A 15,517-nucleotide genomic window follows, 5' to 3' on the forward strand; every position below is an offset into this window, starting at 1 on the left:
CCGATGCTTCACTACAGGTTTACTGTATCTCTCTGAACCTCTTATTGACGATGAAACACAGAGATTGCATCGGAATTATATACAAAAAGCACAACGCCGAATTAAGTACTAGTAAACTGACTCTACATACTGTCTATGTTTTGAACCTTTCCTGTGAGACCGGTTTTAGAATCCGATGCTTCACTTCAGATTTACTGTATCCCTTGGACCTTCTTATTGACGACGAAACACAGAAATTGCATCGGAATTAAATACAAAAGGCACAATGCCGATTTAAGTACAAGTAAACTGACTCTTCTTACTGTCTATGTTTTGTACCATTCCAGTGACACTAGTTATGGATTCCGATGCTTCACTTCAGGTTTACTGCAACCCTCTGACCGTCTTATTGACGATGAAACACACAAATTGCATCGGAATTAAATACAACGAGCACAATGCCGATTTAAGTACAAGAAAACTGACGCTTCTTACTGTCTATGTTTTGAATTATTCCTGTGACACTAGTTATAGATTCCGATGGTTCACTTCTGGTTTACTGTATCCCTCTGACCTTCTTAATGACGATGAAACACAGAAATTGCATCGTAATACAAACAAAAGGCACAATGACGACTTATGTACGAGAAAACTGACATTTCTTACTGTCTATGTCTTGAACCATTCCTCTGACACTAGTTATGAATTCCGATGCTTCACTTCTGGTTTACTGTATCCCTCTGACCTTTCGTATTGACGATTAAACACAGAAACAGCATCGGAATTGAATACAAAAGGCACAATGCCGACTTAAGTACAATAAATCTGACGCTTCTTACTGTTTATGTTTTGAACCACTCCTGTGACACTAGTTATAGATTCCGATGCTTCACTTCAGGTTTACTGTTTCCCTGTGACCTTCTTATTGACGATGAAACACAGATATTGCATCGGAATTAAATACAAAATGCACAATGCCGACTTAAGTACAAGAAAATTGACTCTTCTTACTATCTATGTTTTCAACCATTCCTGGAACACTAGTTATAGATTCCGATGCTTCACTTCAGGTTTACTGTATCCCTCTGACCTTCTTATTGACGATGAAACACATAAATTGCATCGGTATACAAACAAAAGGCACAATGCCAACTTAAGTACAAGAAGACTGACTCTTCTTACTGTCTATGGTTGGAACCATTCCTGTGACACTAGTTATAGATTCCGATGCTTCAATTCAGTTTTACTGTATCTCTTGGACCTTCTTATTGACGATGAAACACAGAAATTGCATCGGAATTAAATACAAAAGGCACAATGCCGACTCAAGTACAAGAAGACTGGTTCTTCTTACGATCTCTGATTTGAACCTTTCCTGTGAGACCGGTTTTAGTTTCCGATGCTTCACTTCCGGTTTACTGTATTCCTTGGCCTTTCATATTGACGAGGAAACATAGAAAGTGCAACGGAATTACATCTAAAAGGCACAATGCCGACTTAAGTACAAGAAAACTGACTCCTCTTACTGTCTATGCTTTGAACCAATCAGTGACACTAGTTATAGATTCCGATGCTTCACTACATGTTTACTGTTTCTCTTGGACCTTCTTATTGACGATGAAACACAGAAATTGCTTCGGAATTAGAAACAAAAGGCACAATGCCGACTCAAGTACAACAAGACTGGCTCTTCTTACTGTCTATGTTTTGAACCATTCCTGTGACACTAGTTTTAGATACCGATGCTTCACTTCAGGTTTACTGTATCCCTCTGACCCTCTTATTGACGATGAAACACAGAAACTGCTTCGGAATTAAATACAAAAAAGCCCATTGCCGACTTAAGTACAAGAAAATTGACTCTTCTTACTGTCTATGCTTTGAACCATTCCTGTCACACTAGTTATAGATTCCGATGCGTCAATTCAAGTTTACTGTATCCCTCTGACCTTCTTACTGACGATGAAACACAGAAATTGCATCGGAATGAAACACAAAACGCACAATGCCAACTTAAGATCAAGTTAACTGACTCTTCTTACTGTCCATGCTTTGAACCATTCCTGTGTACACTAGTTATAGATTCCGATGCTTCACTACAGGTTTACTGTATCTCTCTGATCTTCTTATTGACGATGAAACACAGAAATTGCATCGGAATTATATACAAAAGGCACAATGCCGAATTAAGTACAAGTAAACTGACTCTACATACTGTCTATGTTTTGAACCATTCCTGTGCCACTAGTTTTAGATTCCGATACTTCACTTCAGGTTTACTGTATCCCTTGGACCGTCTTATTGACGATGAATCACAGATATTGCATCGAAATTAAATACAAAAGGCACAATGCCGACTTATGTACAAGAAAACTGACTCTTCTTACTGTCTATGTTTTGAACCATTCCTGTGACACTAGTTATGACTTCTGATGCTCCACTTCAGGTTTACTGTATCCCTCTGACCTTTCGTATTGACGATGAAACACAGAAATAGCATCGGAATTGAATACAAAAGGCACAATGCCGACTTAAGTAGAAGAAAACTGACGCTTCTTACTGTTTATGTTTTGAACCACTCCTGTGGCACTAGTTATAGATTCCGATGCTTCACGTCAGGTTTACTGTATCCCTTAGCCCCTCTTATTGACGATGAAACACAGACATTGCATCGAAATTAAATACAAAAGGCACAATGCCGACTTATGCACAAGAAAACTGACTCTTCTTACTGTCTATGTTTTGAACCATTCCTGTGACACTAGTTATGAATTCCGATGCTTCACTTCAGGTTTGCTGTATCCCTCTGACCGTCTTATTGACGATGAAACACAGAAAATGCGTCGGAATTAAAAACAAAAGGCACAATGCCGACTCAAGTACAAGAAGACTGGCTCTTCTTACTGTCTATGTTTTAAACCTTTCCTGTGAGAGCGGTTTTAGAATACGATGCTTCACTTCAGATTTACTGTATCCCTTGGAACTTTTTATTGACGACGAAACACAGAAATTGCATCAGAAATAAATACAAAAGGCACAATGCCGACTTAAGTACAAGAAAACTGACGCTTCTTACTGTTTATGTTTTGAACCACTCCGGTGACACTAGTTATAGATTCCGATGCTTCCCTTCAGGTTTACTGTATCTCTGTGACCTTCTTATTGACGATGAAACACAGAAATTGCATCGGAATTAAATACAAAAGGCACAATGCCGACTTAAGTACAAGAAAACTGACTCATCTTACAGTCTATGCTTTGAACCATTCCTGTGACACTAGTTATAGATCCCCATGGTTCACCTCAGGTTTACTGTATCCCTCTGACCTTCTTATTGGCGATGAAATACAGAAATTGCATCGGAATACAAACAAAAGGCACAATGACGACTTATGTACAAGAAGACTGATTCTTCTTACTGTCTATGTTTAGAACCATTACTGTGACACTAGTTATAGATTCCGATGCTTCACTTCAGGTTACCTGTATCCCCCTGACCTTCTTATTGACGATGAAACACAGAAATTGCATCGGAATTAAATACAAAAGGCACAATGCCGATTCAAGTACAAGAAGACAGGCTCTTCTTACTGTCTATGTTATGATCCTTTCCTGTGAAACCGGTTTTAGATTCCGATGCTTCACTTTAGGTTTACTATATCCCTTGACCCTTCTTATTGACGACGAAACACAGAAAGTGCATCGGAATTAAATAGAAAAGGCACAATGCCAACTTAAGTACAAGTAAACTGACTCTTCTTACTGTCGATGTTTTGAATCATTCCTGTGACACTAATTATAGATTCCGATGCTTCACTACAGATTTACTGTGTACCTCGGACCTTCTTATTGACGATGAAACACAGAAATTGCATCGGAATTATATACAAAAGGCACAATGCCGAATTAAGTTCAAGTAAACTGACTCTATTTACTGTCTATATTTTGAACAATTCCTGTGACACTAGTTATAGATTTCGGTGCTTCACTTCAGGTTTACTGTATCCCTCTGACCTTGATATTGACGGTGAAACACAGAAATTGCATCGGAATTAAATACAAAAGGCACAATGCCGACTTATGCACAAGAAAACTGACGTTTCTTACTTTCGATGTTTTGAACCATTCCTGTGACACTAGTTATGAATTCCGATGCTTCACTTCAGGTTTACTGTATCCCTCTGACCTTTCGTATTGACGATTAAACAAAGAAATAGCATCGGAATTGAATACAAAAGGCACAATGCCGACTTAAGTACAAATAAACTGACGCTTCTTACTGTTTATGTTTTGAACCACTCCTGTGACACTAGTTATAGATCCCGATGGTTCACTTTTGGTTTACTGTATCCCTCTGACCTTCTTATTGACGACGAAACACAGAAATTGCATCGGAATACAAACAAAAGGGACAATGCCGACTTATGTACAAGAAGACTGACTCTTCTTACTGTCTATGTTTTGAACCATTACTGTGACACTACTTATAGATTCCGATGTATCACTTCAGGTTTACTGTATCCCTCTGACCTTCTTATTGACGATGAAACACAGAAATTGCATCGGAATTAAATACAAAAGGCACAATGCCGATTCAAATACAAGAAGACTGGCTCTTCTTACTGTCTATGATTTGAACCTATCCTGTGAAACCGGTTTTAGATTCCATTGCTTCACTTCAGGTTTACTGTATCCCTTGGCCCTTCTAATTGACAACGAAACACAGAAAGTGCATCGGAATTAAATAGAAAAGGCACAATGCCGACTTAAGTACAAGAAAACTGACCCTTCTTACTGTCTATGTTTTGAACCATTCCTGTGATAGTAGTTATAGATTCCGATGCATCACTTCAGGGTTACTGTATCCCTCTGACCTTATTGACGATGAAACACTAAAATTGCATCAGAACAAAATACAAAACGCCCAATGCCAACTTAAGTACAAGTAAACTGACTCTTCTTACTGTCTATGTTTTGAAACATTCCTGTCACACTAGTTATAGATCCCGATGCTTCACTTCAGGTTTACTGTATCCCTCTGACCTTATTGACGATGAAACACTAAAATTGCATCGGAACGAAATACAAAACGCACAATGCCAACTTAAGTACAAGTAAACTGACTCTTCTTAATGTCTATGATTTGAAAAATTCCTGTCACATTAGCTATGGATTCCGATGCCTCACTTCAGGTTTACTGTATCCCTCTGACCTTCTTATTGAAGATGAAACACAGAAACTGCATCGGAATTACATACTAAAGGCACACTGCCGAATTAAGTACAAGTAAACTGACTCTTCTTACTGTCTATGTTTTGAACTATTTTTGTGACACTAGTTATAGATTCCGATGCATCACTTCAGGTTTACTGTATCCCTCTGACCGTCGTATTGACGATAACACACAGAAATTTCATCGGAATTAAATACAAAAGGCACAATGCCGACTTAAGTACAAGAAAACTGACTCTTCTTACTGCCTATGATTTTAACCATTCCTGTGACACTTGTTATAGATTCCGATGCTTCAATTCAGGTTTACTGTATCCCTCTGACCTTCTTATTGACGATGAAACACAGAAATTGCATCGGAATTGAATACAAATGGCACAATGCCCACTTAAGTACAAGAAAACTGACTCTTCCTTCAGTCTATGATTTGCACCATTCCTGTGACACTAGTTATAGATTCCGATACTTCACTTGAGGTTTACTGTATCCCTGTGACCTTCTTATTGACGATGAAACACAGAAATTGCATCGGAATTAAATACAAAAGGCACAATGCCGACTTAAGTACAACAAAACTGACTCTTCTTACTGTCTCTGTTTTGAACCATTCCTGTGACACTAGTTATAGTTTCCGATGCTTCACTTCAGGTTTACTGTATCCCTCTGACCTTCTTATTGACGATGAAACACAGAAATTGCATCGGAATTAAATACAAAAGGCACAATGACGACTTTAGTACTAGTAAACTGACTCTTCCTACTGTCTATGTTTTGAACCATTCCTGTGACACTAGTTATAGATTCCGATGCTTCACTTCAGGTTTACTGTATCCCTCTGACCTTCTTATGCACGATGAAACATAGAAATTGCATCGGAATTAAATACAAAAGGCACAATGCCGACTTAAGTACAAAAAGACTGACTCTTCTTACTCTCTATGTTTTGAACCAATCCTGTGACCCTAGTTATAGATTCCGATGCTTCACTTCAGGTTTACTGTAACCCTCTGACCTTCTTATTGACGATGTAGCACAGAAATTGCATAGGAATTAAACAGAAAAGGCACAATGCCGTCTTAAGTACAAGAAAACTGACTCTTCTTACTGTCTATGTTTTGAACCATTCCTGTGACACTAGTTATAGATTCCGATGGTTCACTTCAGGTTTATTGTATCTCTCTGACCTTCATATTGACGATGAAACACAGACATTGCATCGGAATTAAAGACAAAAGGCACAATGCCGACTTAAGTACAAGAAAACTGACTCCTCTTACTGTCTATGTTTTGAACCATTCCTGTGACACTAGTTATAGATTCCGATGCTTCACTTCAGTTTTACTGTATCTCTTGGACCTTCTTATTGACGATGAAACACAGAAATTGCATCGGAATTGAATACAAAAGCACAATGCCGACTCAAGTACAAGAAAACTGGCTCTACTTACTGCCTATGATTTGAACCATTCCTGTGACACTAGTTATAGATTTCGATGCTTCACTTCAGGTTAACTGGATCCCTCTGACCTTCTTATTGACGATGAAACACAGAAATTGCATCGGAATTAAATACAAAAGGCACAATGCCGAATTAAGTACAAGTAAACTGACTCTTCTTACTGTCTATGTTTTGAACTATTCCTGTGACACTAGTTATAGATTCCGATGCTTCACTTCAAAATTACTGTATCCCTCTGACCTTCTTATTGACGACGAAACACAGAAATTGCATCGGAATTAAATACAGTAGGCACAATGCCGAATTAAGTGCAATTAAACTGACTCTTCTTACTGTCTATGTTTGAACTATTCCTGTGACATTAGTTACAGATTCCGATGCTTCACTTCAGGTTTACTGTATCCCTCTGACCGTCTTATTGACGATGTAATACCGAAATTGAATCGGAATTAAATACAAAAGGCACAATGCCCACTTAAGTACAAGTAAACCGACTCTTCTTACTATCTATGTTTTGAACCATTCCTGTGAAACTAGTTATAGATTCCGATGCTTCACTTCAGTTTTACTGTATCCCCCTGACGTTCGTATTGACGATGACACACAGAAATTACATCGGAAATAAATACAAAAGGCACAATGCCGACATAAGTAAAAGAAAAGTGACTCTTCTTACTGTCTATGTTTTCAACCATTCCTGTGACACTAGTTGTAGACTCCGATGCTTCACTTCAGGTTTGCTGTATCCCTCTGACCTTCTTATTGACGATGAAACACAGAAATTGCATCAGAATTAAATACAAGTGGCACAGTGCCGACTTAAGTACAAGAAAACTGACTCTTCTTACTGTCTATGTTTTGAACCATTCCTGTGACACTAGTTATAGATTCCGATGCTTCACTTCAGGTTTACTGTATCCCTCTGACCTTCTTATTGACGATGAAACACCGATATTGCATCGGTATTAAATACAAAAGGCACAATGCCGACTTAAGTACTAAAAAAATGAATCTTCCTACTGTCTATGTTTTGAACCATTCCTGTGAATCTAGTAATAGATTCCGATGCTTCACTTCAGGTTTACTGTATCCCTCTTACCTTCTTATTGACGACGAAACACAGAAATAGCATCGGAATTAAATACAAAAGGCTCAATGCCGACTCAAGTACAAGAAGACTGGCTCTTCTTACTGTCTATGTTTTAAACTATTCCTGTGATACTAGTTATAGATTCCGATGCTTCACTTCAGGTTTACTGTATCCCTCTGATCTTCTTATTGACGATGAAACACAGATATTGCATCGGAATTAAATACAAAAGGCCCAATGCCGACTTAAGTACAAGAAGACTGACCTTTCTTACTGTCTATGTTTTGAACCATTCCTGTGACACTAGTTACAGATTGCGATGGTTCACTTCAGGTTTACTGTATCCCTCTGACCTTCTTATTGACGATAAAACACATAAATTGCATCGGATTTTAATACAAAAGGTACAATGCCGACTTAAGTACAAGAAAACTGACTCTTCTTACTGTCTATGTTTTGAACCATTCCTGTGACACTAGTTATAGATTCCGATGCTTCACTTCAGGTTTACTGTATCCCTCTGACCTTCTTATTGACGATGAAACACAGATATTGCATCGGTATTAAATACAAAAGGCACAATGCCGACTTAAGTACTAAAAAAATGAATCTTCCTACTGTCTATGTTTTGAACCATTCCTGTGAATCTAGTAATAGATTCCGATGCTTCACTTCAGGTTTACTGTATCCCTCTTACCTTCTTATTGACGACGAAACACAGAAATTGCATCGGAATTAAATACAAAAGGCTCAATGCCGACTCAAGTACAAGAAGACTGGCTCTTCTTACTGTCTATGTTTTAAACTATTCCTGTGATACTAGTTATAGATTCCGATGCTTCACTTCAGGTTTACTGTATCCCTCTTACCTTCTTATTGACGACGAAACACAGAAATTGCATCAGAAATAAATACAAAAGGCACAATGCCGACCTAAGTACAAGAAAACAGACCCTTCTTACCTTTTACGTTTTTATCCATTCCTGTAACACTAGTTATAGATTCCGATGCTTCACTTCAGGTTTACTGTATCCCTCTGACCTTCTTATTGACGATGAATTACAGAGTTTTCATCGGAATGAAATACAAAAGGCTCAATGCCGACTCAAGCACAAGAAGACTGGCTCTTCTTACTGTCTATGTTTAAACCATTGCTATGACAATAGTTATGGATTCCGATGCTTCACCTTCAGGTTTACTGTGTCCCTCTGATCTTCTTATTGACGATGCAACACAGATATTGCATCGGAATTTAATACAAAAGGCACATTGCCGACTTAAGTACAAGAAGACTGACCTTTCTAACTGTCTATGTTTCGAACCATTCCTGTGACACTAGTTATAGATTCCGATGCTTCACTTCAGGTTTACTGTATCCCTACGACCTTCTTATTGACGATAAAACACAGATATTGCATCGGAATTAAATACAAAAGGCACAATGCCGACTTATGTACAAGAAAACTGACTCTTCTTACTGTCTATGTTTTGAACCATTCCTGTGCCACTAGTTATAGATTCCGACGGTTCACTTCAGGTTTACTGTATCCCTCTGACCTTCATATTGACGATGAAACACAGAAATTGCATCGGATTTTAATACAAAAGGCACAATGCCGACTTCAGTACTAGGAGACTGACTCATCCTACTGTCTATGTTTTAAACCATTCCTGTGACACAAGTTATAGGTTCCGATGCTTCACCTCAGGTTTACTGTAACCCTCTGACCTTCGTATTGACGATGAAGCACAGAAATTGCATCGGAATTAAATACAAAAGGCACAATGCCGACTTAAGTACAGGAAAACTGACTCTTCCTACTGCCTATGTTTTGAACCATTCCTGTGACACTAGTTATAGATTCAGATGCTTCACTTCTGGTTCACTGTATCCCTCTGTCCACCTTATTGACGATGAAACACAGAAATTGCATCGGAATTAAATACAAGAGGCACAATTCCGACTCAAGTACAAGAAGACTGGCTCTTCTTATTGTCTATGATTTGAACCATTCCTGTGACACTAATTATAGATTCCGATGCTTCACTTCAGGATAACTGTATCCCTCTGACCTTCTGATTGACGATGATACACAGAAATTGCATCGGAATTAAATACAAAACGCACAATGCCGACTTAAGTACTAGAAGACTGACTCTTCCTACTATCAATGCTTTGAACCATTCCTGTGACACTAGTTATAGATTCCGATGCTTCACTTCAGGTTTACTGTATCCCACTGACCTTCTTATTGACGATGAAACACAGAAATTGCATCGGAATTAAATACAAAAGGCTCAATGCCGACTCAAGTAATAGAAGACTGGCTCTTCTTGCCGTCTATGATTTGAACCATTCCTGTGACACTAGTTATGGATTCAGATGCTTCACTTCAGGTTTACTGTATCCGTCTGACCTTCTTATTGACATTGAAACACAGAAATTGCATCGGAATTAAATAGAAAAGGCACCATGACGACTCAAGTACAGGCAGACTGGCTCTTCTTACTGTCTATGTTTTGAACCATTCCTGTGACACTAGTTATAGATTCCGATGCCTCACTTCAGGTTTACTGTATCCCTCTGACCTTCATATTGACGATGAAACACAGAAATTACATCGGAATTATATACAAGTGGCACAATGCCGACTTAAGTACAAGAAGACAGACCCTTCTTATTGTCTATGTTTTGAACCTTTCCTGTGACACTAGTCATAGATTCCGATACTTCACTTCAGGTTTACTGTATCCCTCTGACCTTCTTATTGACGATGAAACACAGAAATTGCATCTTAGTTAAATACAAAAAACTCAATGCCGACTTAAGTACAGGAAGAAAAAAATGGTTCAAATTGCTCTGAGCACTATGGGACTCAACTGCTGTGGTCATAAGTCCACTAGAACTTAGAACTACTTAAACCTAACTAACCTAAGGACAGCACACAACACCCAGCCATCACGAGGCAGAGAAAATCCCTGACCCCGCCGGGAATCAAACCCGGGAACCCGGGCGTGGGAAGTGAGTACGCTACCGCATAAGTACAGGAAGACTGACTCTTCTTACCGTCTATGTTTTGAACCATTCCTGTGACACTACTTATAGATTCCGATGCATCACTTCAGGTTTACTGTATCCCTCTGACCTTCTTATTGACGATCAAACACAGAAATTGCATCGGATTTAAATACAAAAGTCACAATGCCGACTCAAGACAAGAGGACTGGCTCTTCTTACTGTCTATGTTTTGAACCTTTTCTGCGAGACCGGATTTACATTCCGATGCTTCACTTCAGGTTTACTGTATCCCTTGGACCTTCTTATAGACGACGAAACACAGAAATTACATCGGAATTATATACAAATGGCACAATGCCGACTTAAGTACAAGAAAACTGACTCTTCCTACTGTCTATGTTTTTAACCATTCCTGTGACACTAGTTATGGATTCCGATGCTTCACTTCAGGTTTTCTGTATCCCTCTGACCTTCATATTGACGATGAAACACAGAAATAGCATCGGAATTAAATACAAATGGCACAATGCCGGCTTAAGTACAAAAAAACTGACTCTTCTTACTGTCTATGTCTTGAACCATTACCGTGACACTAGTTATAGATTCCGATACTTCACTTGAGGTTTACTGTATCCCTCTGACCTTCTTATTGACGATGAAACACAGAAATTGCATCGGAATTAAATACAAAAGGCACAATGCCGACTTAAGTACAAGGAAACTGACTCTTCTTACTGACTATGTTTTGAACCAATCCTGTGACACTAGTTATAGATTGCGATGCTTCACTTTAGGTTTACTGTATCCCTCTGACCTTCATACTGACGATGAAACACAGAAATTGCATCCGAATTAAATACAAAAGGCACAATGCCGACTTAAGTACAAGAAAACTGACTCTTCTTACTGTCTATGTTTTGAACCATTCCTGTGACACTAGTTATGGATTCCGATGCTAAACTTCAGGTTTACTGTATCCCTCTGACCTTCTTATTGACGATGAAGCACAGAAATTGCATCGGAATTAAATACAAAAATCACAATGCCGACTTAAGTAGTAGAAAACTGACTCTTCCTACTGTCTATGTTTTGAACCATTCCTGTAACACTAGTTATAGATTCCGATGCTTCACTACAGGTTTACTGTAGCCCTCTGACCTTCTTATTGACGTTGAAACACAGAATTTTCATCGGAATTAAATACAAAAGGCTCAATGCCGACTCAAGTACAAGAAGACTGGCTCTTCTTACTGTCTGTGTTTGAACCATTCCTGTGACAATAGTTAAGGATTCCGATGCTTCACCTTCAGGTTTACTGTGTCCCTCTGATCTTCTTATTGACGATGCAACACAGATATTGCATCGGAATTAAATACAAAAGGCACATTGCCGACTTAAGTATAGGAAGACTGACCTTTTTTACTGTCTATGTTTTGAACCATTCCTGTAACACTAGTTATAGATTCCGATGCTTCACTTCAGGTTTAGTGTATCCCTCTGACCTTCTTATTGACGATGAAACACAGATATTGCATCGGAATTAAATACAAAAGGCACAATGCCGACTTATGTACAAAAAGACTGACTCTTCTTACTCTCTATGTTTTGAACCATTCCTGTGACACTAGTTATTGATTCCGATGCTTCACTTCAGGTTTACTGTATCCCTCTGACCTTCTTATTGACGATGAAGCACAGAAATTGCATCGGAATTAAATACAAAAGGCACAATGCCGACTTATGTACAAGAAAACTGACTCTTCTTACTGTCTATGTTTTGAACCATTCCTGTGACACTAGTTATAGATTCCGATGCTTCACTTCAGGTCTACTGTATCCCGCTGACCTTCATATTGACGATGAAACACAGAAATTGCATCGGAATTAAATACAAAAGGCACAATGCCGACTTCAGTACTGGAAGACTTACTCTTCCTACTGTGTATGTTTTGAACCATTCCTGTGACACAAGTTATAGATTCCGATTCATCACTTCAGGTTTACTGTAACCCTCTGACCTTCTTATTGACGATGAAGCACAGAAAATGCATCGGAATTCAATACAAAAGGCACAATGCCGACTTAAGTACAAGAAAACTGACTCTTCTTACTGTCTATGTTTTGAACCATTCCTGTGACACTAGTTATAGATTCAGATGCTTCACTTCAGGTTTACTGTATCCCTCTGTCCGCCTTATTGACGATGAAACACAGAATTTGCATCGGAATTAAATACAAGAGGCACAATACCGACTCAAGTAGAAGAAGACGGGCTCTTCTTATTGTCTATGTATTGAACCATTCCTGTGACACTAGTTATAGATTCCGATGCTTCACTTCAGGATAACTGTATCCCTCTGACCTTCTTATTGACGATGAAACACAGAAATTGCATCGGAATTAAATACAAAAGGCACAATGCCGACTTAAGTACTAGAAGACTGACTCTTTCTACTGTCAATGCTTTGAACCATTTCTGTGACACTAGTTATAGATTCCGATGCTTCACTTCAGGTTTACTGTATGCCTCTGACCTTCTTATTGACGATGAAACTCAGAAATTGCATCGGAATTAAATGCAAAAGGCTCAGTGCCGACTCAAGTACAAGAAGACTGGCTCTTCTTACCGTCTATGTTTTGAACCATTCCTGTGACGCTAGTTATAGATTCAGATGCTTCACTTCAGGTTTACTGTATCCGTCTGACCTTCTTATTGACGTTGAAACACAGAAATTGCATCGGAATTAAATACAAAAGGCACAATGCCGACTCAAGTACATGCAGACTGGCTCTTCTTACTGCCTATGTTTTTGAACCATTCCTGTGACACTAGTTATAGATTCCGATGCTTCACTTCAGGTTTACTGTATCCCTCTGACCTTCTTATTGACGAGGAAACACAGAAATTGCATCGGAATTAAATACAAGAGGCACAATGCCGACTCAAGTACAAGAAGACAGACCCTTCTTATTGTCTATATTTTGAACCTTTCCTGTGACACTAGTCATAGATTCCGATACTTCACTTCAGGTTTACTGTATCCCTCTGACCTTCTTATTGACGATGAAACACAGAAATTGCATCTTAGTTAAATATAAAATGCTCAATGTCGACTTAAGAACAGGAAGACTGACTCTTCCTACTGTCTATGTTTTTAACCATTCCTGTGACACTAGTTATAGATTCCGATGCTTCACATCAGGTTTGCTGTATCCCTCTGACCTTCTTATTGACGATGAAACACAGAAATTGCATCGGAATTAAATACAAATGGCGCAATGCCGGCTTAAGTACAAGAAAACTGACTCTTCTTACTGTCTATGTTTTGAACCATTCCTGTGACACTAGTTATAGATTCCGATACTTCACTTGAGGTTTACTGTATCCCTCTGACCTTCTTATTGACGATGAAACACAGAAATTGCATCGGAATTAAATGCAAAAGGCACAATGCCGACTTAAGTACAAGAAAACTGACTCTTCTTACTGACTATGTTTTGAACCATTCCTGTGACACTAGTTATAGGTTGCGATGATTCACTTCAGGTTTACTGTATCCTTCTGACCTTCATATTGACGATGAAACACAGAAATTGCATCGGAATTAAATACAAAAGGCACAATGCCCACTTAAGTACAAGAAAACTGACTTTACTTACTGTCTATGTTTTGAACCTTTCCTGTGACACTAGTTATAGATTCCGATGCTTTACTTCAGGTTTACTGTATCCCTCTGACCTTCTTATTGACGATGAACCCAGAAATTGCATCGGAATTAAATACAAAAGGCACAATGCCGACTTAAGTACAAGAAAACTGACTCTTCGTACTGTCTATGATTTGAAACATTCCTGTGACACTAGTTATAGATTCCGATGCTTCAATTCAGGTTTACTGTATCCCCCTGACCTTCTTATTGACGACGAAACACAGAAATTGCATCGGAATTATATACAAAAGGCACAATGCCGACCTAAGTACAAGAAAACTGACTCTTCTTACTGTCTATGTTTTGAACCATTCCTGTGACACTAGTTATAGTCTGCGATGCTTCACTTCAGGTTTACGGTATCCCTCTGACCTCCATATTGACGATGAAACACAGAAGATGCATCCGAATTAAATACAAAAGGCACAATGCCGACTTAAGTACAAAAAACTGACTCTACTTACTGTCTATGTTTTGAACCAATTCTGTGACACTAGTTATAGATTCAGATACTTCACTTCAGGTTTACTGTATCCCTCTGACCTTCTTATTGACGATGAAACACAGAAATTGCATCTTAGTTAAATACAAAAGGCTCAATGCCGACTTAAGTACAGGAAGACTGACTCTTCTTACCGTCTATGTTTTGAACCATTCCTGTGACACTAGTTCTAGATACCGATGCTTCACTTCAGGTTTACTGTATCCCTCAGACCTTCTTATTGACGATCAAACACAGAAATTGCATTGGAATTAAATACAAAAGGCACAATGCCGACTCAAGTACAAGAGGACTGGCCCTTCTTACTGTCTATGTTTTGAACCTTTCCTGTGAGACCGGATTTAGATTCCGATGCTTCACTTCAGGTATACTGTGTCCCTTGGACCTTCTTATAGACGACGAAACACAGAAAATGCATCGGAATTAAATAGAAAAGCACAGTGCCGACTTAAGTACAAGAAAACTTACTCTTCTTACTGCCTTTGTTTTGAACCATTCCTGTGACACTAGTTATAGATACCGATGC

This window comes from Schistocerca americana, chromosome X, assembly GCF_021461395.2.
Source record: "Schistocerca americana isolate TAMUIC-IGC-003095 chromosome X, iqSchAmer2.1, whole genome shotgun sequence".
NCBI lineage: Eukaryota > Metazoa > Arthropoda > Insecta > Orthoptera > Acrididae > Schistocerca > Schistocerca americana.